Genomic DNA, 26,230 nt, shown 5'->3' with positions numbered 1-26,230 from the left:
CGCTGTCTCTGGCTCATGCGCTCTGCGCTCTGTCTCTGGCTCATTTGCTCTGCGCTGTCTCTGGCTCATTCGCTCTGCGCTCTGTCTCTGGCTCATTCGCTCTGCGCGCTGTCTCTGGCTCATTCGCTCTGCGCGCTGTCTCTGGTTCATTCGCTCTGCGCTGTCTCTGGCTCATTCGCTCTGCGCTGTCTCTGGCTCATTCGCTCTGCGCTCTGTCTCTGGCTCATTCGCTCTGCGCGCTGTCTCTGGCTCATTCGCTCTGCGCGCTGTCTCTGGCTCTTTCGCCCTGCGCTGTCTCTGGCTCTTTCGCTCTGTGCGCTGTCTCTGGCTCATTCACTCTGTGCGCTGTCTCTGGCTCATTCGCTCTGCGCGCTGTCTCTGGCTCATTCGCTCTGCGCTCTGTCTCTGGCTCATTCGCTCTGCGCGCTGTCTCTGGCTCATTCGCTCTGCGCGCTGTCTCTGGCTCTTTCGCCCTGCGCTGTCTCTGGCTCTTTCGCTCTGTGCGCTGTCTCTGGCTCATTCACTCTGTGCGCTGTCTCTGGCTCATTCGCTCTGCGCGCTGTCTCTGGCTCATTCGCTCTGCGCTCTGTCTCTGGCTCATTCGCTCTGCGCGCTGTCTCTGGCTCATTCGCTCTGCGCGCTGTCTCTGGCTCTTTCGCCCTGCGCTGTCTCTGGCTCTTTCGCTCTGTGCGCTGTCTCTGGCTCATTCACTCTGTGCGCTGTCTCTGGCTCATTCGCTCTGCGCGCTGTCTCTGGCTCATTCGCTCTGCGCGCTGTCTCTGGCTCATTCGCTCTGCGCGCTGTCTCTGGCTCGTTCGCTCTGCGCTGTCTCTGGCTCATGCGCTCTGCGCTCTGTCTCTGGCTCATTTGCTCTGCGCTGTCTCTGGCTCGTTCGCTCTGCGCGCTGTCTCTGGCTCTTTCGCCCTGCGCTGTCTCTGGCTCTTTCGCTCTGTGCGCTGTCTCTGGCTCATTCGCTCTGTGCGCTGTCTCTGGCTCTTTCGCTCTGTGCGCTGTCTCTGGCTCATTCGCTCTGCGCGCTGTCTCTGGCTCATTCGCTCTGCGCGCTGTCTCTGGCTCGTTCGCTCTCTGCTGTCTCTGGCTCGTTCGCTCTCTGCTGTCTCTGGCTCGTTCGCTCTCTGCTGTCTCTGGCTCGTTCGCTCTCTGCTGTCTCTGGCTCGTTCGCTCTCTGCTGTCTCTGGCTCGTTCGCTCTCTGCTGTCTCTGGCTCATTCGCTCTGTCTCTGGCTCATTCGCTCTGCGCGCTGTCTCTGGCTCATTTGCTCTGTGCTGTCTCTGGCTCATGCGCTCTGCGCTCTGTCTCTGGCTCATTCGCTCTGCGCTGTCTCTGGCTCATTCGCTCTGCGCGCTGTCTCTGGTTCGTTCGCTCTGCGCGCTGTCTCTGGTTCGTTCGCTCTGCGCGCTGTCTCTGGCTCGTTCGCTCTGCGCGCTGTCTCTGGTTCGTTCGCTCTGCGCGCTGTCTCTGGCTCATTCGCTCTGCGCGCTGTCTCTGGCTCGTTCGCTCTGCGCGCTGTCTCTGGCTCGTTCGCTCTGCGCGCTGTCTCTGGTTCGTTCGCTCTGCGCGCTGTCTCTGGCTCGTTCGCTCTGCGCGCTGTCTCTGGTTCGTTCGCTCTGCGCGCTGTCTCTGGCTCGTTCGCTCTGCGCGCTGTCTCTGGCTCGTTCGCTCTGCGCGCTGTCTCTGGCTCATTCGCTCTGCGCGCTGTCTCTGGCTCGTTCGCTCTGCGCGCTGTCTCTGGTTCGTTCGCTCTGCGCGCTGTCTCTGGTTCGTTCGCTCTGCGCGCTGTCTCTGGCTCGTTCGCTCTGCGCGCTGTCTCTGGTTCGTTCGCTCTGCGCGCTGTCTCTGGCTCGTTCGCTCTGCGCTGTCTCTGGCTCATTCGCTCTGCGCTGTCTCTGGCTCATTCGCTCTGCGCGCTGTCTCTGGTTCATTCGCTCTGCGCGCTGTCTCTGGTTCATTCGCTCTGCGCGCTGTCTCTGGTTCGTTCGCTCTGCGCGCTGTCTCTGGCTCGTTCGCTCTGCGCGCTGTCTCTGGCTCGTTCGCTCTGCGCGCTGTCTCTGGTTCGTTCGCTCTGCGCGCTGTCTCTGGCTCGTTCGCTCTGCGCGCTGTCTCTGGCTCGTTCGCTCTGCGCGCTGTCTCTGGCTCGTTCGCTCTGCGCGCTGTCTCTGGTTCGTTCGCTCTGCGCTGTCTCTGGTTCGTTCGCTCTGCGCGCTGTCTCTGGCTCGTTCGCTCTGTGCTGTCTCTGGCTCGTTCGCTCTGTGCTGTCTCTGGCTCTTTCGCTCTGCGCTGTCTCTGGCGCGTTCGCTCTGCGCTGTCTCTGGCTCATTCGCTCTGCGCGCTGTCTCTGGCTCATTCGCTCTGCGCGCTGTCTCTGGCTCATTCGCTCTGCGTGCTGTCTCTGGCTCTTTCGCTCTGCGTGCTGTCTCTGGTTCATTCGCTCTGCGTGCTGTCTCTGGCTCATTCGCTCTGCGCGCTGTCTCTGGCTCTTTCGCTCTGCGCGCTGTCTCTGGCTCGTTCGCTCTGCGCGCTGTCTCTGGCTCGTTCGCTCTGCGCGCTGTCTCTGGCTCGTTCGCCCTGCGCGCTGTCTCTGGCTCGTTCGCTCTGCTCCGCGCGCTCTCTCGCGCTCACCCTCTCGTCCAATCAAAGTGTGCTGAGCGAGAGATACTGGTGAGGATCAGGCTGCCATCCCCTGGGCAGCTGGGTTGGTGAATGGTCTCTGGTGCAGCTTGGCCCGCTCTGGGTATCTTGGCTCAGGAAGGGTCTCGTGGCTCTGCCCGCTGGGACGGTGGCTCTGCCACTCTGTGTGTGTGTGTGTGTGTGTGTGTGTGTGTCTGACTGGGATCTCTCTGCTCTGCCCCACAGGGATTTGTGCGGTTTTGGGCTCTCGCTGATAGCACCTCCTTGGCCCGGGATAACCCCGGGGCAGGGAGGACGGACTGAGCTATTCCCCCCCCGGGGACTCCTGACGGACATTCGGATTTGGAGTCCATTCAAGAAGACCCCAGACTATCCCGCCCTCCAGGTAAGTGATGGTGAGGGAGGGCCATTCTCCAAGGTCAGAGGTCACACCAATCCCATCACAATCCGAAACACCACCCATCCCCGTCCCTCCCTATCTCTGTAACCCCCTCCAGCCCCTACACCCCCTCCCTATCTCTGTAACCCCCTCCAGCCCCTACACCCCTCCCTATCTCTGTAACCCCCTCCAGCCCCTACACCCCCTCCCTATCTCTGTAACCCCCTGCACCCCTCCCTATCTCTGTAACCCCCACCAGCCCCTACACCCCCTCCCTATCTCTGTAACCGCCTCCAGCCCCTACACCCCCTCCCTATCTCTGTAACCCCCTCCAGCCCCCTACACCCCTCCCTATCTCTGTAACCGCCTCCAGCCCCTACACCCCCTCCCTATCTCTGTAACCGCCTCCAGCCCCTACACCCCCTCCCTATCTCTGTAACCCCCTCCAGCCCCTACACCCCCTCCCTATCTCTGTAACCCCCTCCAGCCCCTACACCCCTCCCTATCTCTGTAACCCCCTCCAGCCCCTACACCCCCTCCCTATCTCTGTAACCCCCTCCTGCCCCTACACCCCCTCCCTATCTCTGTAACCCCCTCCAGCCCCTACACCCCCTCCCTATCTCTGTAACCTCCTCCAGTCCCTACACCCCCTCCCTATCTCTGTAACCCCCCTCCAGCCCCTGCACCCCCTCCCTATCTCTGTAACCTCCTCCAGCCCCTGCACCCCCTCCCTATCTCTGTAACCACCTACACCCCTCCCTTTCTCTGTAACCCCCTCCAGCCCCTACAGCCCCTCCCTATCTCTGTAACCCCCTACACCCCTCCCTATCTCTGTAAACCCCTCGAGCCCCTACACCCCCTCCCTATCTCTGTAACCCCCTCCAGCCCCTACACCCCTCCCTTTCTCTGTAACCCCCTATACCCCTCCCTATCTCTGTAAACCCCTCGAGCCCCTACAACTCCTCCCTATCTCTGTAACCCCCCTCCAGCCCCTACACCCCCTCCCTATCTCTGTAACCCCCTCCAGCCCCTACCCCCCCATCTCTGTAACCCCCTCCAGCCCCTACCCCCCTCCCTATCACTGTAACCCCCTACACCCCTCCCTATCTCTGTAAACCCCTCTAGCCCCTACCCCCCACACTATCTCTGTAACCCCCCTCCAGCCCCTACATCCCCTCCCTATCTCTGTAACCCCCTACACCCCCTACCTATCTCTGTAACCCCCTCCAGCCCCTATACCCCCTCCCTATCTCTGTTAACCCCCCCCAGCCCCACACCTCTCCCTATTTCTGTACCCCCTACACCCCCTCCCTATCTCTGTAACCCCCCCAGCCCCTACACCCCCTCCCTATCTCTGTAACCCCCTACACCCCCTCCCTATCTCTGTAACCCCCTCCAGCCCCTATACTCCTCCCTATCTCTGTAACCCCCTCCAGCCCATACACCCCCTCCCTATCTCTGTAACCCCCTTCCAGCCCCTACACCCCTCCCTATCTCTGTAACCCCCTCCAGCCCCTACACCCCCTCCCTATCTCTGTAACCTCCTCCAGCCCCTCCCTATCTCTGTAACCCCCCTACACCCCTCCAGCCCCTACACCCCTCCCTATCTCTGTACCCTCTACACCCCCTCCCTATCTCTGTAACCCCCCTCCAGCCCCTACACCCCCTCCCTATCTCTGTAACCCCCTACACCCCCTCCCTATCTCTGTAACCCCCTCCAGCCCCTACACCCCTCCCTATCTCTGTAACCCCCTCCAGCCCCTACACCCCCTCCCTATCTCTGTAACCACTCTCCAGCCCTTACACCCCCTCCCTATCTCTGTAACCCCCTCCAGCCCCTACACCCCTCCCTATCTCTGTAACCCCCTCCAGCCCTTACACCCCCTCCCTATCTCTGTAACCTCCTCCAGCCCTTACACCCCTCCCTATCTCTGTAACCCCCTCCAGCCCCTACACCCCTCCCTATCTCTGTAACCACTCTCCAGCCCTTACACCCCCTCCCTATCTCTGTAACCCCCTCCAGCCCCTACACCCCTCCCTATCTTTATAACCCCCTCCAGCCCTTACACCCCTCCCTATCTCTGTAACCCCCTCCCTGTCTCTGTAACCCCCCCCTCCCTGTCTCTGTAAGCCCCTACCCCCCCCCCCCCCCTCCCTGTGAGCTTCTGATCCTGTCCTGTGGACAATCGCCTGAATCCGGTCACTGCTACGTTCCTGAGACCTGTCCTCTGGAACTCCCTTCTGTCGCGGTTTCTGTCAGTAGGTTTCTATGAGCCCTCGCCCCACTTAATTGTTTGAAACCCCGATGAATCTCATCCCTCAGCCCGTCCGTCCCAGGAATCCGTCTGGGAAAGCATCGCTGCTCTCCCCCCATCGCTGGCACATCCTGTCTCAGATACGGAGCGTGCCCCGAACTGTACACAATACTCCAGGGGTGCTCTCCCCAGGACCCCTCCCCCCCCTCCCCCCCCCCCCCCCACTTACTCCCCACACCCCCCCCCTCCCCCCCGGCCCAACTGCAGCCAGACGTCCCTGCTGCTGTTGTCAAATCCTCCTGCCCAGGAGGCCAAGGTATTTTTTTCCCTTCCCGTGCAGCGCTGGTGTGCCCGGAAACCCTCTCTGAACCCCCCAGTTTCCCAAACTATTCCGGAACTATTCTGCCTTCCTGTGTTTTCTCCCGAAGTGCGTCACCTCGCGTTCATCCACGTGAAACGGCATCGGCCAGGAGCCTGCCCACTCAGTCGGCCTGTTCCAAACACACTACCAGCTCAGCGTCCTCCCTCACAGCTGCCCCGCGCTCTCCCCGTATCCCTGTATCAATCCCCAAACTAATCCCACTGCCCCACTCTCTCCCTGTATCCCTGTATCAATCCCCAAACTAATCCCACTGACCCGCGCTCTCCCCGTATCCCTGTATCAATCCCCAAACTAATCCCACTGCCCCGCGCTCTCCCCGTATCCCTGTATCAATTCCCAAACTAATCCCACTGCCCCGCGCTCTCCCCATATCTCTGTATCAATCCCCAAACTAATCCCACTGCCCCGCTCTCTCCCCGTATCCCTGTATCAATCCCCAAACTAATCCCACTGCCCCGCGCTCTCCCCGTATCCCTGTATCAATCCCCAAACTAATCCCACTGCCCCGCTCTCTCCCCGTATCCCTGTATCAATCCCCAAACTAATCCCACTGCCCCGCGCTCTCCCCGTATCCCTGTATCAATCCCCAATCTAATCCCACTGCCCCACTCTCTCCCTGTATCCCTGTATCAATCCCCAAACTAATCCCACTGCCCCGCGCTCTCCCCGTATCCCTGTATCAATCCCCAAACTAATCCCACTGCCCCGCGCTCTCCCCATATCTCTGTATCAATCCCCAAACTAATCCCACTGCCCCGCTCTCTCCCCGTATCCCTGTATCAATCCCCAAACTAATCCCACTGCCTCGCTCTCTCCCCGTATCCCTGTATCAATCCCCAAACTAATCCCACTGCCCCGCTCTCTCCCCGATATCCCTGTATCAATCCCCAAACTAATCCCACTGCCTCGCTCTCTCCCCGTATCCCTGTATCAATCCCCAAACTAATCCCACTGCCCCCCTCTCTCCCCATATCCCTGTATCAATCCCCAAATTAATCCCACTGCCCCACTCTCTCCCTGTATCCCTGTATCAATCCCCAAACTAATCCCACTGCCCCACTCTCTCCCCACATCCCTGTATCAATCCCCAAACTAATCCCACTGCCCCGCTCTCTCCCCGTATCCCTGTATCAATCCCCAAACTAATCCCACTGCCCCGCTCTCTCCCCATAACCCTTTATCAATCCCCAAACTAATCCCACTGCCCCGCTCTCCCTCCCCGTGTCCCTGTATCAATCCACAAACTAATCCCACTGCCTCGCTCTCTCCCCGTATCCCTGTATCAATCCCCAAACTAATCCCACTGCCCCGCTCTCTCCCCGATATCCCTGTATCAATCCCCAAACTAATCCCACTGCCACGCTCTCTCCCCGTATCCCTGTATCAATCCCCAAACTAATCCCACTGCCCCACTCTCTCCCCGTATCCCTGTATCAATCCCCAAACTAATCCCACTGCCCCGCTCTCTCCCCATATCCCTGTATCAAACCCCAACCTAATCCCACTGCCTCGCTCTCTCTCCCCGTATCCCTGTGTCAATCCCCACACTAATCCCACTGCCCCGCTCTCTCCCCATATCCCTGTATCAATCCCCAAACTAATCCCACTGCCCCGCTCTCTCCCGGTATCCCTGTATTAATCCCCAAACTAATCCCACTGCCCCGCTCTCTCCCCGTATCAATCCCCAAACTAATCCCACTGCCCCGCGCTCTCCCCGTATCAATCCCCAAACTAATCCCACTGCCCCGCGCTCTCCGCGTTTCCCTGTATCAATTCCCAAACTAATCCCACTGCCCCGCGCTCTCCCCGTCTCCCTGGATCAATCCCCAAACTAATCCCACATCCCCGCTCCCTCCCCATATCCCTGTATCAATCCCCAAACTAATCCCACTGCCCCGCTCTCTCCCCGTATCAATCCCCAAACTAATCCCACTGCCCCGCGCTCTCCGCATTTCCCTGTATCAATTCCCAAACTAATCCCACTGCCCCGCGCTCTCCCCGTCTCCCTGTATCAATCCCCAAACTAATCCCACATCCCCGCTCCCTCCCCATATCCCTGTATCAATCCCCAGAAAAATCCCACTGCCCCAGTCTCTCCCGTATCCCTGTATCAATTCCCAAACTAATCCCACTGCTCCGCTCTCTCCCCATATCCCTGTATCAATTCCCAAACTAATCCCACTGCCCCGCTCACTCCCCGTATCCCTGTATCAATCCCCAATCTAATCCCACATCCCCGCTCTCTCCATGTTTCCCTGTATCAATCCCCAAACTAATCCCACTGCCCCCCGCTCTCTCCCCATATCCCTGTATCAATCCACAAACTAATCCCACTGCCCCGCTCTCTCCCTGTATCCCTGTATCAATCCCCAAACTAATCCCACTGCCCCGCTCTCTCCCTGTATCCCTGTATCAATCCACAAACTAATCCCACTGCCCCGCTCTCCCCCCATATCCCTGTATCAATCTCCAAACTAATCCCACTGCCCCGCTCTCCCCCCATATCCCTGTATCAATCCCCAAACTAATCCCACTGCCCCACTCTCTCCCCGTATCCCTGTATCAATCCCCAAACTAATCCCACTGCCCCGCTCTCTCTCCATATCCCTGTATCAATCCCCAAACTACTCCCACTGCCCCGCTCTCTCTCCCCGTATCCCTGTATCAATCCCCAAACTAATCCCACTGCCCCGCTCTCTCCCCGTATCCCTGTATCAATCCCCAAACTAATCCCACTGCCCCACTCTCTCCCCATATCCCTGTATCAATCCCCAAACTAATCCCACTGCCCTGCTCTCTCCCCATATCCCTGTATCAATCCCCAAACTAATCCCACTGCCCCACTCTCTCACCATATCCCTGTATCAATCCCCAAACTAATCCCACTGCCCCGCTCTCTCTCCCCGTATCCCTGTATCAATCCCCAAACTAATCCCACTGCCCCACTCTCTCCCCATATCCCTGTATCAATCCCCAAACTAATCCCACGGCCCCGCTCTCTCCCCGTATCAATCCCCAAACTAATCCCACTGCCCCGCGCTCTCCGCGTTTCCCTGTATCAATTCCCAAACTAATCCCACTGCCCCGCTCCCTCCCCATATCCCTGTATCAATCCCCAAACTAATCCCACTGCCCCAGTCTCTCCCCGTATCCCTGTATCAATTCCCAAACTAATCCCACTGCCCCGCTCTCTCCGTGTTTCCCTGTATCAATCCCCAAACTAATCCCACTGCCCCCCGCTCTCTCCCCATATCCCTGTATCAATCCCCAAACTAATCCCACTGCCTCACTCTCTCCCCATATCCCTGTATCAATCCCCAAACTAATCCCACTGCCCCGCTCTCTCCCCTTCATCCCTGTATCAATCTCCAAACTAAACCCACTGCCTCACTCTCTCCCCGTATCCCTGTATCAATCCCCAAACTAATCCCACTGCCCCTCTCTCTCCGCATATCCCTGTATCAATCCCCAAACTAATCCCACTGCCTCACTCTCTCCCCATATCCCTGTATCAATCCCCAAACTAATCCCACTGCCCCGCTCTCTCCCCATATCCCTGTATCAATGTCCAAACTAATCCCACTGCCCCGCTCTCTCCCCATATCCCTGTATCAATCCCCAAACTAATCCCACTGCCCCGCTCTCTCCCGGTATCCCTGTATTAATCCCCAAACTAATCCCACTGCCCCGCTCTCTCCCCGTATCAATCCCCAAACTAATCCCACTGCCCCGCGCTCTCCCCGTATCAATCCCCAAACTAATCCCACTGCCCCGCGCTCTCCGCGTTTCCCTGTATCAATTCCCAAACTAATCCCACTGCCCCGCGCTCTCCCCGTCTCCCTGGATCAATCCCCAAACTAATCCCACATCCCCGCTCCCTCCCCATATCCCTGTATCAATCCCCAAACTAATCCCACTGCCCCGCTCTCTCCCCGTATCAATCCCCAAACTAATCCCACTGCCCCGCGCTCTCCGCATTTCCCTGTATCAATTCCCAAACTAATCCCACTGCCCCGCGCTCTCCCCGTCTCCCTGTATCAATCCCCAAACTAATCCCACATCCCCGCTCCCTCCCCATATCCCTGTATCAATCCCCAGAAAAATCCCACTGCCCCAGTCTCTCCCGTATCCCTGTATCAATTCCCAAACTAATCCCACTGCTCCGCTCTCTCCCCATATCCCTGTATCAATTCCCAAACTAATCCCACTGCCCCGCTCACTCCCCGTATCCCTGTATCAATCCCCAATCTAATCCCACATCCCCGCTCTCTCCATGTTTCCCTGTATCAATCCCCAAACTAATCCCACTGCCCCCCGCTCTCTCCCCATATCCCTGTATCAATCCACAAACTAATCCCACTGCCCCGCTCTCTCCCTGTATCCCTGTATCAATCCCCAAACTAATCCCACTGCCCCGCTCTCTCCCTGTATCCCTGTATCAATCCACAAACTAATCCCACTGCCCCGCTCTCCCCCCATATCCCTGTATCAATCTCCAAACTAATCCCACTGCCCCGCTCTCCCCCCATATCCCTGTATCAATCCCCAAACTAATCCCACTGCCCCACTCTCTCCCCGTATCCCTGTATCAATCCCCAAACTAATCCCACTGCCCCGCTCTCTCCCCATATCCCTGTATCAATCCCCAAACTACTCCCACTGCCCCGCTCTCTCTCCCCGTATCCCTGTATCAATCCCCAAACTAATCCCACTGCCCCGCTCTCTCCCCGTATCCCTGTATCAATCCCCAAACTAATCCCACTGCCCCACTCTCTCCCCATATCCCTGTATCAATCCCCAAACTAATCCCACTGCCCTGCTCTCTCCCCATATCCCTGTATCAATCCCCAAACTAATCCCACTGCCCCACTCTCTCACCATATCCCTGTATCAATCCCCAAACTAATCCCACTGCCCCGCTCTCTCTCCCCGTATCCCTGTATCAATCCCCAAACTAATCCCACTGCCCCACTCTCTCCCCATATCCCTGTATCAATCCCCAAACTAATCCCACGGCCCCGCTCTCTCCCCGTATCAATCCCCAAACTAATCCCACTGCCCCGCGCTCTCCGCGTTTCCCTGTATCAATTCCCAAACTAATCCCACTGCCCCGCTCCCTCCCCATATCCCTGTATCAATCCCCAAACTAATCCCACTGCCCCAGTCTCTCCCCGTATCCCTGTATCAATTCCCAAACTAATCCCACTGCCCCGCTCTCTCCGTGTTTCCCTGTATCAATCCCCAAACTAATCCCACTGCCCCCCGCTCTCTCCCCATATCCCTGTATCAATCCCCAAACTAATCCCACTGCCTCACTCTCTCCCCATATCCCTGTATCAATCCCCAAACTAATCCCACTGCCCCGCTCTCTCCCCTTCATCCCTGTATCAATCTCCAAACTAATCCCACTGCCTCACTCTCTCCCCGTATCCCTGTATCAATCCCCAAACTAATCCCACTGCCCCTCTCTCTCCGCATATCCCTGTATCAATCCCCAAACTAATCCCACTGCCTCACTCTCTCCCCATATCCCTGTATCAATCCCCAAACTAATCCCACTGCCCCGCTCTCTCCCCATATCCCTGTATCAATGTCCAAACTAATCCCACTGCCCCGCTCTCTCCCCGTATCCCTGTATCAATCCCCAAACTAATCCCACTGCCCCTCTCTCTCCCCATATCCCTGTATCAATCCCCAAACTAATCCCACTGCCCCACTCTCCCTGTATCCCTGTATCAATCCCCAAACTAATCCCACAGCCCCACTCCCTCCCCGTATCCCTGTATCAATCCCCAAACTAATCCCACTGCCCCGCTCTCTCCCTGTATCCCTGTATCAATCCCCAAACTAATCCCACAGCCCCGCTCTCTCCCCGTATCCCTGTATCAATCCCCAAACTAATCCCACTGACCCGCTCTCCCCGTATCTCTGTATCAATCCCCAAACTAATCCCACTGCCCCGCTCTCTCCCTGTATCCCTGTATCAATCCCCAAACTAATCCCACTGCCCCACTCTCTCCCCGTATTCCTGTATCATTCCCCAAACTAATTCCACTGTCCCCCGCTCTCTCCCCATATCCCTGTATCAATCCCCAAACTAATCCCACTGACCCGCTCTCCCCGTATCCCTGTATCAATCCCCAAACTAATCCCACTGCCCCGCTCTCTCCCCGTATCCCTGTATCAATCCCCAAACTAATCCCACAGCCCCGCTCTCTCCCCGTATCCCTGTATCAATCCCCAAACTAATCCCACTGACCCGCTCTCCCCGTATCCCTGTATCAATCCCCAAACTAATCCCACTGCCTCGCTCTCTCCCCATATCCCTGTATCAATCCCCAAACTAATCCCACTGCCCCACTCTCTCCCCATATCCCTGTATCAATCCCCAAACTAATCCCACAGCCCCACTCCCTCCCCGTATGCCTGTATCAATCCCCAAACTAATCCCACTGCCCCGCTCTCTCCCTGTATCCCTGTATCAATCCCCAAATTAATCCCACAGCCCCGCTCTCTCGCCGTATCCCTGTATCAATCCCCAAACTAATCCCACTGCCCCGCTCTCTCCCTATATCCCTGTATCAATCCCCAAACTAATCCCACAGCCCCGCTCTCTCCCCGTATCCCTGTATCAATCCCCAAACTAATCCCACAGCCTCACACTCTCCCCATATCCCTGTATCAATCTCCAAACTAATCCCACTGCCCCGCTCTCCCCCCATATCCCTGTATCAGTCTCCAAACTAATCCCACTGCCCCGATCTCACCCCATATCCCTGTATCAATCCCCAAACTAATCCCACTGCCCCGCTCTCCCCCTATATCCCTGTATCAATCCCCAAACTAATCCCACTGCCCCGCTCTCCCCGTATCCCTGTATCAATCCCCAAACTAATCCCACTGCCCCGCTCTCTCCCCGTATCCCTGTATCAATTCCCAAACTAATCCCACTGCCCCGCTCTCTCCCCGTATCCCTGTATCAATCTCCAAACTAATCCCACTGCCCCGCTCTCCCCCCGTATCCCTGTATCAATCCCCAAACTAATCCCACTGCCCCGCTCTCTCCCCGTATCCCTGTATCAATCCCAAACTAATCCCCCTGCCCCGCTCTCCCCCCGTATCCCTGTATCAATCCCCAAACTAATCCCACTGCCCCGCTCTCCCCGTATCCCTGTATCAATCCCCAAACTAATCCCACTGCCCCGCTCTCTCCCCGTATCCCTGTATCAATCCCCAAACTAATCCTACTGCCCCGCTCTCTCTCGCCGTATCCCTGTATCAATCCCCAAACTAATCCCACTGCCCCGCTCTCTCCCCGTATCCCTGTATCAATCCCCAAACTAATCCCACTGCCCCACACTCTGCCCGTGTCCCAGTATCAATCCCCAAACTAATCCCACTGCCGCACTCTCTCCCCGTATCCCTGTATCGATCCCCAAACTAATCCCACTGCACCGCGCTCTCCCCGTATCCCTGTATCAATCCCTAAACTTATCCCACTGCCCCAATCTCTCCCCGTATCCCTGTATCAATCCCCAAACTAATCCCACTGCCCCGCGCTCTCCCCATATCCCTGTATCAATCCCCAATCTAATCCCACTGCCCCGCTGTATCCCCGTATCCCTGTATCAATCCCCAACCAATCCCACTGCCCCACTCTCTCCCCGTATCCCAGTATCAATCCCCAAACTAATCCCACTGCCCCACTCTCTCCCCGTATCCCTGTATCAATCCCCAAACTAATCCCACTGCCCCGCTCTCTCCATGTTTCCCTGTATCAATCCCCAAACTAATCCCACTGCCCCACACTCTCCCCGTGTCCCAGTATCAATCCCCAAACTAATCCCACTGCCGCACTCTCTCCCCGTATCCCTGTATCGATCCCCAAACTAATCCCACTGCACCGCGCTCTCCCCGTATCCCTGTATCAATCCCTAAACTTATCCCACTGCCCCAATCTCTCCCCGTATCCCTGTATCAATCCCCAAACTAATCCCACTGCCCCGCGCTCTCCCCGTATCCCTGTATCAATCCCCAATCTAATCCCACTGCCCCGCTGTATCCCCGTATCCCTGTATCAATCCCCAACCAATCCCACTGCCCCACTCTCTCCCCGTATCCCAGTATCAATCCCCAAACTAATCCCACTGCCCCACTCTCTCCCCGTATCCCTGTATCAATCACCAAACTAATCCCACTGCCCCACTCTCTCCCCGTATCCCTGTATCAATCCCCAAATTAATCCCACTGCCTCGCTCTCTCCCCGTATCCCTGCATCAATCCCCAAACTAATCCCACTCCCCCACTCTCTCCCCGTATCCCTGCATCAATCCCCAAACTAATCCCACTGCCCCACTCTCTCCCCGTATCCCTGTATCAATCCCCAAACTAATCCCACTGCCCCTCTCTCCCCGTGTACCTGTATCAATCCCTAAACTAATCCCACTGCACCGCTCTCTCCCTGTATCCCAGTATCAATCCCCAAACTAATCCCACTGCCCCGCACTCTCCCCGTATCCCTGTATCAATCCCCAAACTAATCCCACTGCCCCTCTCTCTCCCCGTATCCCTGTATCAATCCCCAAACTAATCCCACTGCCCCGCTCTCTCCCCGTATCCCTGTATCAATCCCCAAACTAATCCCACTGCCCCGCACTCTCCCCGTATCCCTGTATCAATCCCCAAACTAATCCCACTGCCCCTCTCTCTCCCCGTATCCCTGTATCAATCCCCAAACTAATCCCACTGCCCCTCGCTCTCTCCCCGTATCCCTGTATCAATCCCCAAACTAATCCCACTGCCCCGCTCTCTCCCCATATCCCTGTATCAATCCCCAAAATAATCCCACTGCCCCGCTCTCTCACCGTATCCCTGTATCAATCCCCAAACTAATCCCACTGCCCCGCTCACTCCCCGTATCCCTGTATCAATCCCCAAACTAATCCCACTGCCCCGCGCTCTCCCCATATCCCTGTATCAATCCCCAAACTAATCCCACTGCCTCACTCTCTCCCCGTGTCCCTGTATCAATTCCCAAACTAATCCCACAGCCTCGCTCTCTCCCCGTATCCCTGTATCAATCCCCAAACTAATCCCACTGCCTCGCTCTCTCCCCGTATCCCTGTGTCAATCCCCAAACTAATCACACTGCCTCGCTCTCTCCCCGTATCCCTGTATCAATCCCTAAACTAATCCCACTGCCCCTCTCTCTCCCCGTATCCCAGTATCAATCCCCAAACTAATCCCACTGCCTCGCTCTCTCCCCGTATCCCTGTATCAATCCCCAAACTAATCCCACTGCCCCGCACTCTCCCCATATCCCTGTATCAATCCCCAAACTAATCCCACTGCCCCACTCTCTCCCCGTATCCCTGTATCAATCCCAAACTAATCCCACTGCCTCGCTCTCTCCCCGTATCCCTGTATCAATCCCAAACTAATCCCACTGCCCCACTCTCTCCCCGTATCCCTGTATCAATCCCTAAACTAATCCCACTGCCCCTCTCTCTCCCCGTATCCCAGTATCAATCCCCAAACTAATCCCACTGCCTCGCTCTCTCCCCGTATCCCTGTATCAATCCCCAAACTAATCCCACTGCCCCACTATCCCTGTGTCCCTGTATCAATCCCCAAACTAATCCCACTGCCCCACTCTCTCCCCGTATCCCTGTATCAATCCCCAAACTAATCCCACTGCCCCCCTCTCTCTCCCCATATCCCTGTATCAATCCCCAAACTAATCCCACTGCCCCACTCTCTCCCCATATCCCTGTATCAATCCCCAAACTAATCCCACTGCCCCGCTCTCTCCCGTATCAATCCCTAAACTAATCCCACTGCCCCGCTCTCTCCCTGTATCGCTGTATCAATCCCTAAACTAATCCCACTGCCCCCTGCTCTCTCCCCGTATCCCTGTATCAATCCCCAAACTAATCCCACTGCCCCAATCTCTCCCCGTATCCCTGTATCAATCCCCAAACTAATCCCACTGCCCCGCTCTCTCCATGTTTCCCTGTATCAATCCCCAAACTAATCCCACTGCCCCGCTCTCTCCCCGTATCCCTGTATCAATCCCCAAACTAATCCCACTGCCACACACTCTCCCCATATCCCAGTATCAATCCCCAAACTAATCCCACTGCCGCACTCTCTCCCCGTATCCCTGTATCGATCCCCAAACTAATCCCACTGCACCGCGCTCTCCCCGTATCCCTGTATCAATCCCTAAACTTATCCCACTGCCCCAATCTCTCCCCGTATCCCTGTATCAATCCCCAAACTAATCCCACTGCCCCGCTCTCTCCATGTTTCCTAGTATCAATCCCCAAACTAATCCCACTGCCCCGCGCTCTCCCCGTATCCCTGTATCAATCCCCAATCTAATCCCACTGCCCCGCTGTATCCCCGTATCCCTGTATCAATCCCCAACCAATCCCACTGCCCCACTCTCTCCCCGTATCCCAGTATCAATCCCCAAACTAATCCCACTGCCCCGCTCTCTCCCCGTATCCCAGTATCAATCCCCAAACTAATCCCACTGCCCCGCTCTCTCCCCGTGTACCTGTATCAATCCCTAAACTAATCCCACTGCACCGCTCTCTCCCTGTATCCCAGTATCAATCCCCAAACTAATCCCACTGCCCCGCACTCTCCCCGTATCCCTGTATCAATCCCCAAACTAATCCCACTGCCCCACTCTCTCCCCGTATCCCTGTATCAATCCCCAAAATAATCCCACTGCCCCGCTCTCTCCCCATATCCCTGTATCAATCCCCAAACTAATCCCACTGCCCCGCTCTCTCCCCGTATCCCTGTATCAATCCCCAAAATAATCCCACTGCCCCGCTCTCTCACCGTATCCCTGTATCAATCCCCAAACTAATCCCACTGCCCCGCTCACTCCCCGTATCCCTGTATCAATCCCCAAACTAATCCCACTGCCCCGCGCTCTCCCCATATCCCTGTATCAATCCCCAAACTAATCCCACTGCCTCACTCTCTCCCCGTGTCCCTGTATCAATTCCCAAACTAATCCCACAGCCTCGCTCTCTCCCCGTATCCCTGTATCAATCCCCAAACTAATCCCACTGCCCCTCTCTCTCCCCGTATCCCAGTATCAATCCCCAAACTAATCCCACTGCCTCGCTCTCTCCCCGTATCCCTGTATCAATCCCCAAACTAATCCCACTGCCCCGCACTCTCCCCATATCCCTGTATCAATCCCCAAACTAATCCCACTGCCCCACTCTCTCCCCGTATCCCTGTATCAATCCCAAACTAATCCCACTGCCTCGCTCTCTCCCCGTATCCCTGTATCAATCCCTAAACTAATCCCACTGCCCCTCTCTCTCCCCGTATCCCAGTATCAATCCCCAAACTAATCCCACTGCCTCGCTCTCTCCCCGTATCCCTGTATCAATCCCCAAACTAATCCCACTGCCCCGCACTCTCCCCATATCCCTGTATCAATCCCCAAACTAATCCCACTGCACCGCACTCTCCCCATATCCCTGTATCAATCCCCAAACTTATCCCACTGCCCCGCTCTCTCCCCGTATCCCTGTATCAATCCCCAAACTAATCCGACTGCCCCACTATCTCCCCGTATCCCTGTATCAATCCCCAAACTTATCCCACTGCCCCACTCTCTCCCCGTATCCCTGTATCAATCCCAAACTAATCCCACTGCCTCGCTCTCTCCCCGTATCCCTGTATCAATCCCTAAACTAATCCCACTGCCCCTCTCTCTCCCCGTATCCCGGTATCAATCCCCAAACTAATCCCACTGCCCCGCTCTCTCCCCGTATCCCTGTATCAATCCCCAAACTAATCGCATTGCCCCGAGCTCTCTCCCCGTATCCCTGTATCAATCCCCAAACTAATCCCACTGCCCCACTCTCTCCCCGTATCCCTGTATCAATCCCCAAACTAATCCCACTGCCCCACTCACCCCATATCCCTGTATCAATCCCCAAACTAATCCCACTGCCCCGCTCTCTCCCCATATCCCTGTATCAATCCCCAAACTAATCCCACTGCCCCGCTCTCTCCCCATATCCCTGTATCAATCCCCAAACTAATCCCACTGCCCCACTCACCCCATATCCCTGTATGAATCCCCAAACTAATCCCACTGCCCCGCTCTCCCCATATCCCTGTATCAATCCCCAAACTAATCCCACTGCCCCGCTCTCTCCCCATATCCCTGTATCAATCCCCAAACTAATCCCACTGCCCCACTCACCCCATATCCCTGTATGAATCCCCAAACTAATCCCACTGCCCCGCTCTCCCCATATCCCTGTATCAATCCCCAAACTAATCCCACTGCCCTGCTATCTCCCTATATCCCTGTATCAATCCCCAAACTAATCCCACTGCCCCGCTCTCTCCCCGTATCCCTGTATCAATCCCCAAACTAATCCCACTGCCCCGCTCTCTCCCCGTATCCCTGTATCAGTCCCCAAACTAATCCCACTGCCCCGCTCTCTCCCCGTATCCCTGTATCAATCCCCAAACTAATCCCACTGCCCCGCTCTCTCCCTGTATCCCTGTATCAATCCCCAAACTAATCCCACTGCCCCGCACTCTCCCCGTATCCCTGTATCAATCCCCAAACTAATCCCACTGCCCCACTCTCTCCCCGTATCCCTGTATCAATCCCCAAACTAATCCCACTGCCCTGCTCGCCCTCCCCGTATCCCTGAATTAATCCCCAAACTAATCCCACTGCCCCGCGCTCTCCCCGTATCCCTGTATCAATCCCCAAACTAATCCCACTGTCCCGCTCTCTCCCCGTATCCCTGTATCAATCCCCAAACTAATCCCACTGACCCGCTCTCTCCCCGTATCCCTGTATCAATCCCCAAACAAATCCCACTGCCCCGCTCTCTCCCCGTATCCCTGTATCAATCCCCAAACTAATCCCACTGTCCCGCTCTCTCCCCGTATCCCTGTATCAATCCCCAAACTAATCCCACTGCCCCGCTCTCTCCCCGTATCCCTGTATCAATCCCCAAACTAATCCCACTGTCCCGCTCTCTCCCCGTATCCCTGTATCAATCCCCAAACTAATCCCACTGCCCCGCTCTCTCCCCGTATCCCTGTATCAATCCCCAAACAAATCCCACTGCCCCACTCTCTCCCCGTATCCCTGTATCATTCCCCAAACTAATCCCACTGCTCCGCTCCCTCCTCGTATCCCTGTAACAATCCCCAAACTAATCCCACTGCCCCGCTCTCTCCCCGTATCCCTGTATCAATCCCCAAACTAATCCCACTGCCCCACTGTGCCTGTATCCCTGTATCAATCCCCAAACTAATCCCACTGCCCCGCTCCCTCCCCGTATCCCTGTATTAATCCCCAAACTAATCCCACTGCCCCGCTCTCTCCCCGTATCCCTGTATCAATCCCCAAACTAATCCCACAGTCCCGCTCTCTCCCCAAATCCCTGTATCAATCTCCAAACTAATCCCACTACCCCGCTCTCCCCGTATCCCTGTATCAATTCCCAAACTAATCCCACTGCCCGCTCTCTCCCCATATCCCTGTATCAATCCCCAAACTAATCCCACTGCCCCGCTCTCTCCCCATATCCCTGTATCAATCCCCAAACTAATCCCACTGCCCCGCTCTCTCCCCGTATCCCTGTATCAATCCCCAAACTAATCCCACAGCCCCACACTCTCCCCATATCCCTGTATCAATCCCCAAACTAATCCCACTGCCCCGCTCTCTCCCCGTATCCCTGTATCAATCCCCAAACTAATCCCACTGCCCCACTCTCTCCCCATATCCCTGTATCAATCTCCAAACTAATCCCACTGCCCCGCTCTCTCCCTATATCCCTGTATCTATCCCCAAACTAATCCCACTGCCCCGCTCTCTCCCCGTATCCCTGTATCAATCCCCAAACTAATCCCAATGCTCCGCTCTCTTCCCGTATCCCAGTATCAATCCACAAACTAATCCCACCGCCCCGCTCTCTCCCCGTACCCCTGTATCAATCCCCAAACTAATCCCACTGCCCCGCTCTCTCCCCGTATCCCTGGATCAATCCCCAAACTAATCCCACTGCCCCGCTCTCTCCCCGTATCCCTGTATCAATCCCCAAACTAATCCCACTGCCCCGCTCTCTCTCCCCGTTATCCCTGTATCAATCCCCAAACTAATCCCACTGCCCCGCTCTCCCCGTATCCCTGTATCAATCCCCAAACTAATCCCACTGCCCCACTCTCTCCCCATATCCCTGTATCAATCCCCAAACTAATCCCACTGCCTCGCTCTCTCCCCGTATCCCTGTATCAATCCCCAAACTAATCCCACTGCCCCACTCCCTCCCCATATCCCTGTATCAATCCCCAAACTAATCCCACTGCCCCACTCTCTCCCCGTATCCCTGTATCAATCCCCAAACTAATCCCACCGCCCGCTCTCTCCCCGTATCCCTGTATCAATCCCCAAACTAATCCCACTGCTCCGCTCTCTCCCCGTATCCCTGTATCAATCCCCAAACTAATCCCACTGCCCCGCTCTCTCCCCGTATCCCTGTATCAATCCCCAAACTAATCCCACTGCCCCGCTCTCTCTCCCCGTTATCCCTGTATCAATCCCCAAACTAATCCCACTGCCCCGCTCTCCCCGTATCCCTGTATCAATCCCTAAACTAATCCCACTGCCCCACTCTCTCCCCATATCCCTGTATCAATCCCCAAACTAATCCCACTGCCCCGCTCTCTCCCCGTATCCCTGTATCAATCCCCAAACTAATCCCACTGCCCCGCTCTCTCCCCGTATCCCTGTATCAATCCGCAAACTAATCCCACTGCCCCACTCTCTCCCCATATCCCTGTATCAATCCCCAAACTAATCCCACTGCTCCGCTCTCTCCCCGTATCCCTGTATCAATCCCCAAACTAATCCCACTGCCCCGCTCTCTCCCCGTATCCCTGTATCAATCCCCAAACTAATCCCACTGCCCCACTCTCTCCCCGTATCCCTGTATCAATCCCCAAACTAATCCCACTGCCCCGCTCTCTCTCCCCGTTATCCCTGTATCAATCCCCAAACTAATCCCACTGCCCCGCTCTCTCCCCGTATCCCTGTATCAATCCACAAACTAAACCCACAGCCCCGCTCTCTCCATGTTTCCCAGTATCAATCCCCAAACTAATCCCACTGCCCTGCGCTCTCCCCATATCCCTGTATCAATCCCCAAACTAATCCCACTGCCCCGCTCTCTCCCGATATCCCTGTATCAATCCCCAAACTAATCCCACTGCCCCGCTCTCTCCCCATATCCCTGTATCAATCCCCAAACTAATCCCACTGCCCCGTTCTCTCCCCATATCCCTGTATCAATCCCCAAACTAATCCCACTGCCCCACTCTTTCCCGTATCCCTGTATCAATCCCCAAACTATTCCCACTGCCCCGCTCTCTCCCCGTATCCCTGTATCAATCCCCAAACTAATCCCACTGCCCCGCTCTTTCCCGTATCCCTGTATCAATCCCCAAACTATTCCCACTGCCCCGCTCTCTCCCCGTATCCCTGTATCAATCCCCAAACTAATCCCACTGCCCCACTCTCTCCCCGTATCCCTGTATCAATCCCCAAACTAATCCCACTGCTCCACTCTTTCCCTTATCCCTGTATCAATCCCCAAACTAATCCCACTGCCCCACTCTCTCCGTATCCCTGTATCAATCCCCAAACTAATCCCACTGCCCCGCTCTCTCCCCGTATCCCTGTATCAATCCCCAAACTAATCCCACCGCCCCACTCTCTCCCCGTATCCCTGTATCAATCCCCAAACTAGTCCCACTGCCCCGCTCTCTCCCCGTATCCCTGTATCAATCCCCAAACTAATCCCACTACCCCGCTCTCTCCCCGTATCCCTGTATCAATCCCCAAACTAACCCCACTGCCCCGCTCGCCCCATATCCCTGCATCAATCCCCAAACTAATCCCACTGCCCCTCTCTCTCCCTGTATCCCTGTATCAATCCCCAAACTAATCCCACTGCCCCAGTCTCTCCCCGTATCCCTGCATCATTCCCAAACTAATCCCACTGCCCCGCTCTCCCCATATCCCTTTATCAATCCCCAAACTAATCCCACTGCCCCGCTCTCCCCATATCCCTGTATCAATCCCCAAACTAATCCCACTGCCCCGCTCTCCCTATATCCCTGTATCAATCCCCAAACTAATCCCACTGCCCCGCTCTCCCCATATCCCTGTATCAATCCCCAAACTAATCCCACTGCCCCACTCTCTCCCCGTATCCCTGTATCAATCCCCAAACTAATCCCACTGCCCCGCTCTCTCCCCGTATCCCTGTATCAATCCCCAAACTAATCCCACTGCCCCACTCTCCCCGTATCCCTGTATCAATCCCCAAACTAATCCCACTGCCCCGCTCTCTCCCTGTATCCCTGTATCAATCCTCAAACTAATCCCACTGCCCCGCTCTCTCCCCATATCCCTGTATCAATCGCCAAACTAATCCCACTGCCCCGCTCTCTCCCCATATCCCTGTATCAATCCCCAAACTAATCCCACTGCCCCCCGCTCTCTCCCCGTATCCCTGTATCAATCCCCAAACTAATCCCACTGCCCCGCTCTCTCTCTCCGTATCCCTGTATCAATCCCCACACTAATCCCACTGCCTCGCACTCTCCCCGTATCCCTGTATCAATCCCCAAACTAATCCCACTGCCCCGCTCTCTCCCCGTATCCCTGTATCAATCCCCAAACTAATCCCACTGCCCCGCTCTCTCCCCATATCCCTGTATCAATCCCCAAACTAATCCCACTGCCCCACTCTCTCCCCGTATCCCTGTATCAATCGCCAAACTAATCCCACTGCCCCGCTCTCTCCCCGTATCCCTGTATCAATCCCCAAACTAATCCCACTGCCCCGCTCTCTCTCCCCGTATCCCTGTATCAATCCCCAAACTAATCCCACTGCCCCACTTCTCCCCGTGTCCCTGTATCAATCCCCAAACTAATCCCACTGCGCCGCTCTCTCTCCCCGTATCGCTGTATCAATCCCCAAACTAATCCCACTGCCCCGCTCTCTCCCTGTATCCCTGTATCAATCCCCAAACTAATCCCACTGCCCCGCTCTCTCCCCGTATCCCTGTATCAATCCCCAAACTAATCCCACTGCCCCGCTCTCTCTCCCCGTATCCCTGTATCAATCCCCAAACTAATCCCACTGCCCCACTTCTCCCCGTGTCCCTGTATCAATCCCCAAACTAATCCCACTGCGCCGCTCTCTCTCCCCGTATCGCTGTATCAATCCCCAAACTAATCCCACTGCCCCGCTCTCTCCCCGTATCCCTGTATCAATCCCCAAACTAATCCCACTGCCCCGCTCTCTCCCCGTATCCCTGTATCAATCCCCAAACCAATCCCACTGCCCCGCTCTCTCCCCGTATACCTGTATCAATCCCCAAACTAATCCCACTGCCTCGCTCTCTCCCCGTATCCCTGTATCAATCCCCAAACTAATCCCACTGCCCCGCTCTCTCCCCGTATCCCTGTATCAATCCCCAAACTAATCCCACTGCCCCGCTCTCTCCCCGTATCCCTGTATCAATCCCCAAACTAATCCCACTGCCCCGCTCTCTCCATGTTTCCCTGTATCAATCCCCAAACTAATCCCACTGCCCCGCTCTCTCCCCGTATCCCTATATCAATCCCCAAACTAATCCCACTGCCCCGCTCTCTCCCTGTATCCCTGTATCAATCCCCAAACTAATCCCACTGCCCCACTCTCTCCCCATATCCCTGTATCAATCCCCAAACTAATCCCACAGCCCCAGTCTCTCCCCGTATCCCTGTATCAATCCCCAAACTAATCCCACTGCCCCGCTCTCTCCCCATATCCCTGTATCAATCCCCAAATTAATCTCACTGCCCCGCTCTCTCCCCGTATCCCTGTATCAATCCCGAAACTAATCCCACTGCCCCAGTCTCTCCCCGTGTCCCAGTATCAATCCCCAAACTAATCCCACTGCCCCGCTCTCTCCCCATATCCCTGTATCAATCCCCAAACTAATCCCACTGCCCCGCTCTCTCCCCGTATCCCTGTATCAATCCCCAAACTAACCCCACTGCCCCGCTCGCCCCATATCCCTGTATCAATCCCCAAACTAATCCCACTGCCCCGCTCTCTCCCCATATCCCTGTATCAATCCCCAAACTAATCCCACTGCCCCGCTCTCTCCCTGTATCCCTGTATCATTCCCAAACTAATCCCACTGCCCCGCTCTCCCCATATCCCTTTATCAATCCCCAAACTAATCCCACTGCCCCGCTCTCTCCCCATATCCCTGTATCAATCGCCAAACTAATCCCACTGCCCCGCTCTCTCCCCATATCCCTGTATCAATCCCCAAACTAATCCCACTGCCCCGCTCTCTCTCTCCCTATCCCTGTATCAATCCCCAAACTAATCCCACTGCCTCGCACTCTCCCCGTATCCCTGTATCAATCCCCAAACTAATCCCACTGCCTCGCACTCTCCCCATATCCCTGTATCAATCGCCAAACTAATCCCACTGCCCCGCTCTCTCTCTCCCTATCCCTGTATCAATTCCCAAACTAATCCCACTGCCCCGCTCTCTCCCCGTATCCCTGTATCAATCCCCAAACTAATCCCACTGCCCCGCGCTCTCTCCCCGTATCCCTGTATCAATCCCCAAACTAATCCCACTGCCCCACTTCTCCCCGTATCCCTGTATCAATCCCCAAACTAATCCCACTGCGCCGCTCTCTCTCCCCATATCGCTGTATCAATCCCCAAACTAATCCCACTGCCCCGCGCTCTCCCTGTATCCCTGTATCAATCCCCAAACTAATCCCACTGCCCCGCTCTCTCTCCCCGTATCGCTGTATCAATCCCCAAACTAATCCCACTGCCCCGCGCTCTCCCTGTATCCCTGTATCAATCCCCAAACTAATCCCACTGCCCCGCTCTCTCCCCGTATCCCTGTATCAATCCCCAAACTAATCCCACTGCCCCGCTCTCTCCCCGTATCCCTGTATCAATCCCCAAACCAATCCCACTGCCCCGCTCTCTCCCCGTATCCCTGTATCAATCCCCAAACTAATCCCACTGCCCCGCTCTCTCCCCGTATCCCTGTATCAATCCCCAAACTAATCCCACTGCCTCGCTCTCTCCCCGTATCACTGTATCAATCCCCAAACTAATCCCACTGCCCCGCTCTCTCCCCATATCCCTGTATCAATCCCCAAACTAATCCCACTGCCCCGCTCTCTCCCCGTATCACTGTATCAATCCCCAAACTAATCCCACTGCCCCGCTCTCTCCATGTTTCCCTGTATCAATCCCCAAACTAATCCCACTGCCCCGCTCTCTCCCCGTATCCCTGTATCAATCCCCAAACTAATCCCACTGCCCCCCGATCTCTCCCCGTATCCCTGTATCAATCCCCAAACTAATCCCACTGCCCCGCTCTCTCCATGTTTCCCTGTATCAATCCCCAAACTAATCCCACTGCCCCACTCTCTCCCCATATCCCTGTATCAATCCCCAAACTAATCCCACTGCCCCACTCTCTCCCCATATCCCTGTATCAATCCCCAAACTAATCCCACTGCCCCGCTCTCTCCCCATATCCCTGTATCAATCCCCAAACTAATCCCACTGCTCCGCGCTCTCCCCGTATCCCTGTATCAATCCCCAAACTAATCCCACTGCCCCAGTCTCTCCCCGTGTCCCAGTATCAATCCCCAAACTAATCCCACTGCCCCGCTCTCTCCCCGTATCCCTGTATCAATCCCCAAACTAATCCCACTGCCCCGCTCTCTCCCCATATCCCTGTATCAATCCCCAAACTAATCCCACTGCCCCGCTCTCTCCCCGTATCCCTGTATCAATCCCCAAACTAATCCCACTGCCCCGCTCTCTCCCCGTATCCCTGTATCAATCCCCAAACTAATCCCACTGCCCCGCTCTCTCCCCGTATCCCTGTATCAATCCCCAAACTAATCCCACTGCCCCACTCTCTCCATGTTTCCCTGTTACAATCTCCAAACTAATCCCACTGCACCCCTCTCCCCATATCCCTGTATCAATCCCCAAACTAATCCCACTGCCCCGCTCTCTCCCCGTATCCCTGTATCAATCCCCAAACTAATCCCACCGGCCCACTCTCTCCCCGTATCCCTGTATCAATCCCCAAACTAATCCCACTGCCCCGCTCGCCCCATATCGCTGTATCAATCCCCAAACTGATCCCACTGCCCCACTATCTCCCCATATCCCTGTATCAATCCCCAAACTAATCCCACTGCCCCACTCTCTCCCTATATCCCTGTATCAATCCCCAAACTAATCCCACTGCCCCACTATCTCCCCATGTCCCTGTATCAATCCCCAAACTAATCCCACTGCCCCGCTCTCCCTATATCCCTGTATCAATCCCCAAACTAATCCCACTGCCCCGCTCTCCCTATATCCCTGTATCAATCCCCAAACTAATCCCACTGCCCCGCTCTCTCCCGATATCCCTGTATCAATCCCCAAACTAATC

General features: G+C 55.9%; 1 protein-coding gene across 1 annotated transcript in view; it reads left to right on the top strand.

Annotated features, from left to right (window-relative positions):
* Positions 1–2,878: 2,878 nt before the first annotated feature.
* The window catches only part of LOC122545597 (uncharacterized), a gene marked incomplete at its 3' end in the record, with an annotated part of 48,545 nt that continues 25,193 nt past the window's right edge, over positions 2,879–26,230 (top strand). The window contains exon 1 of the mRNA XM_087985700.1: positions 2,879–3,034. The remainder of the gene's footprint in view (positions 3,035–26,230) is intronic.

This window comes from Chiloscyllium plagiosum, unplaced genomic scaffold (genome assembly GCF_037043375.1).
Source record: "Chiloscyllium plagiosum isolate Xiang-an unplaced genomic scaffold, Cpla_swu_hap1 HiC_scaffold_126, whole genome shotgun sequence".
In the NCBI taxonomy this organism is placed as follows: domain Eukaryota; kingdom Metazoa; phylum Chordata; class Chondrichthyes; order Orectolobiformes; family Hemiscylliidae; genus Chiloscyllium; species Chiloscyllium plagiosum.
The sequence above is the reverse complement of the archived record's forward strand: the minus strand, read 5'-3'. Positions and strand labels throughout refer to the sequence as shown.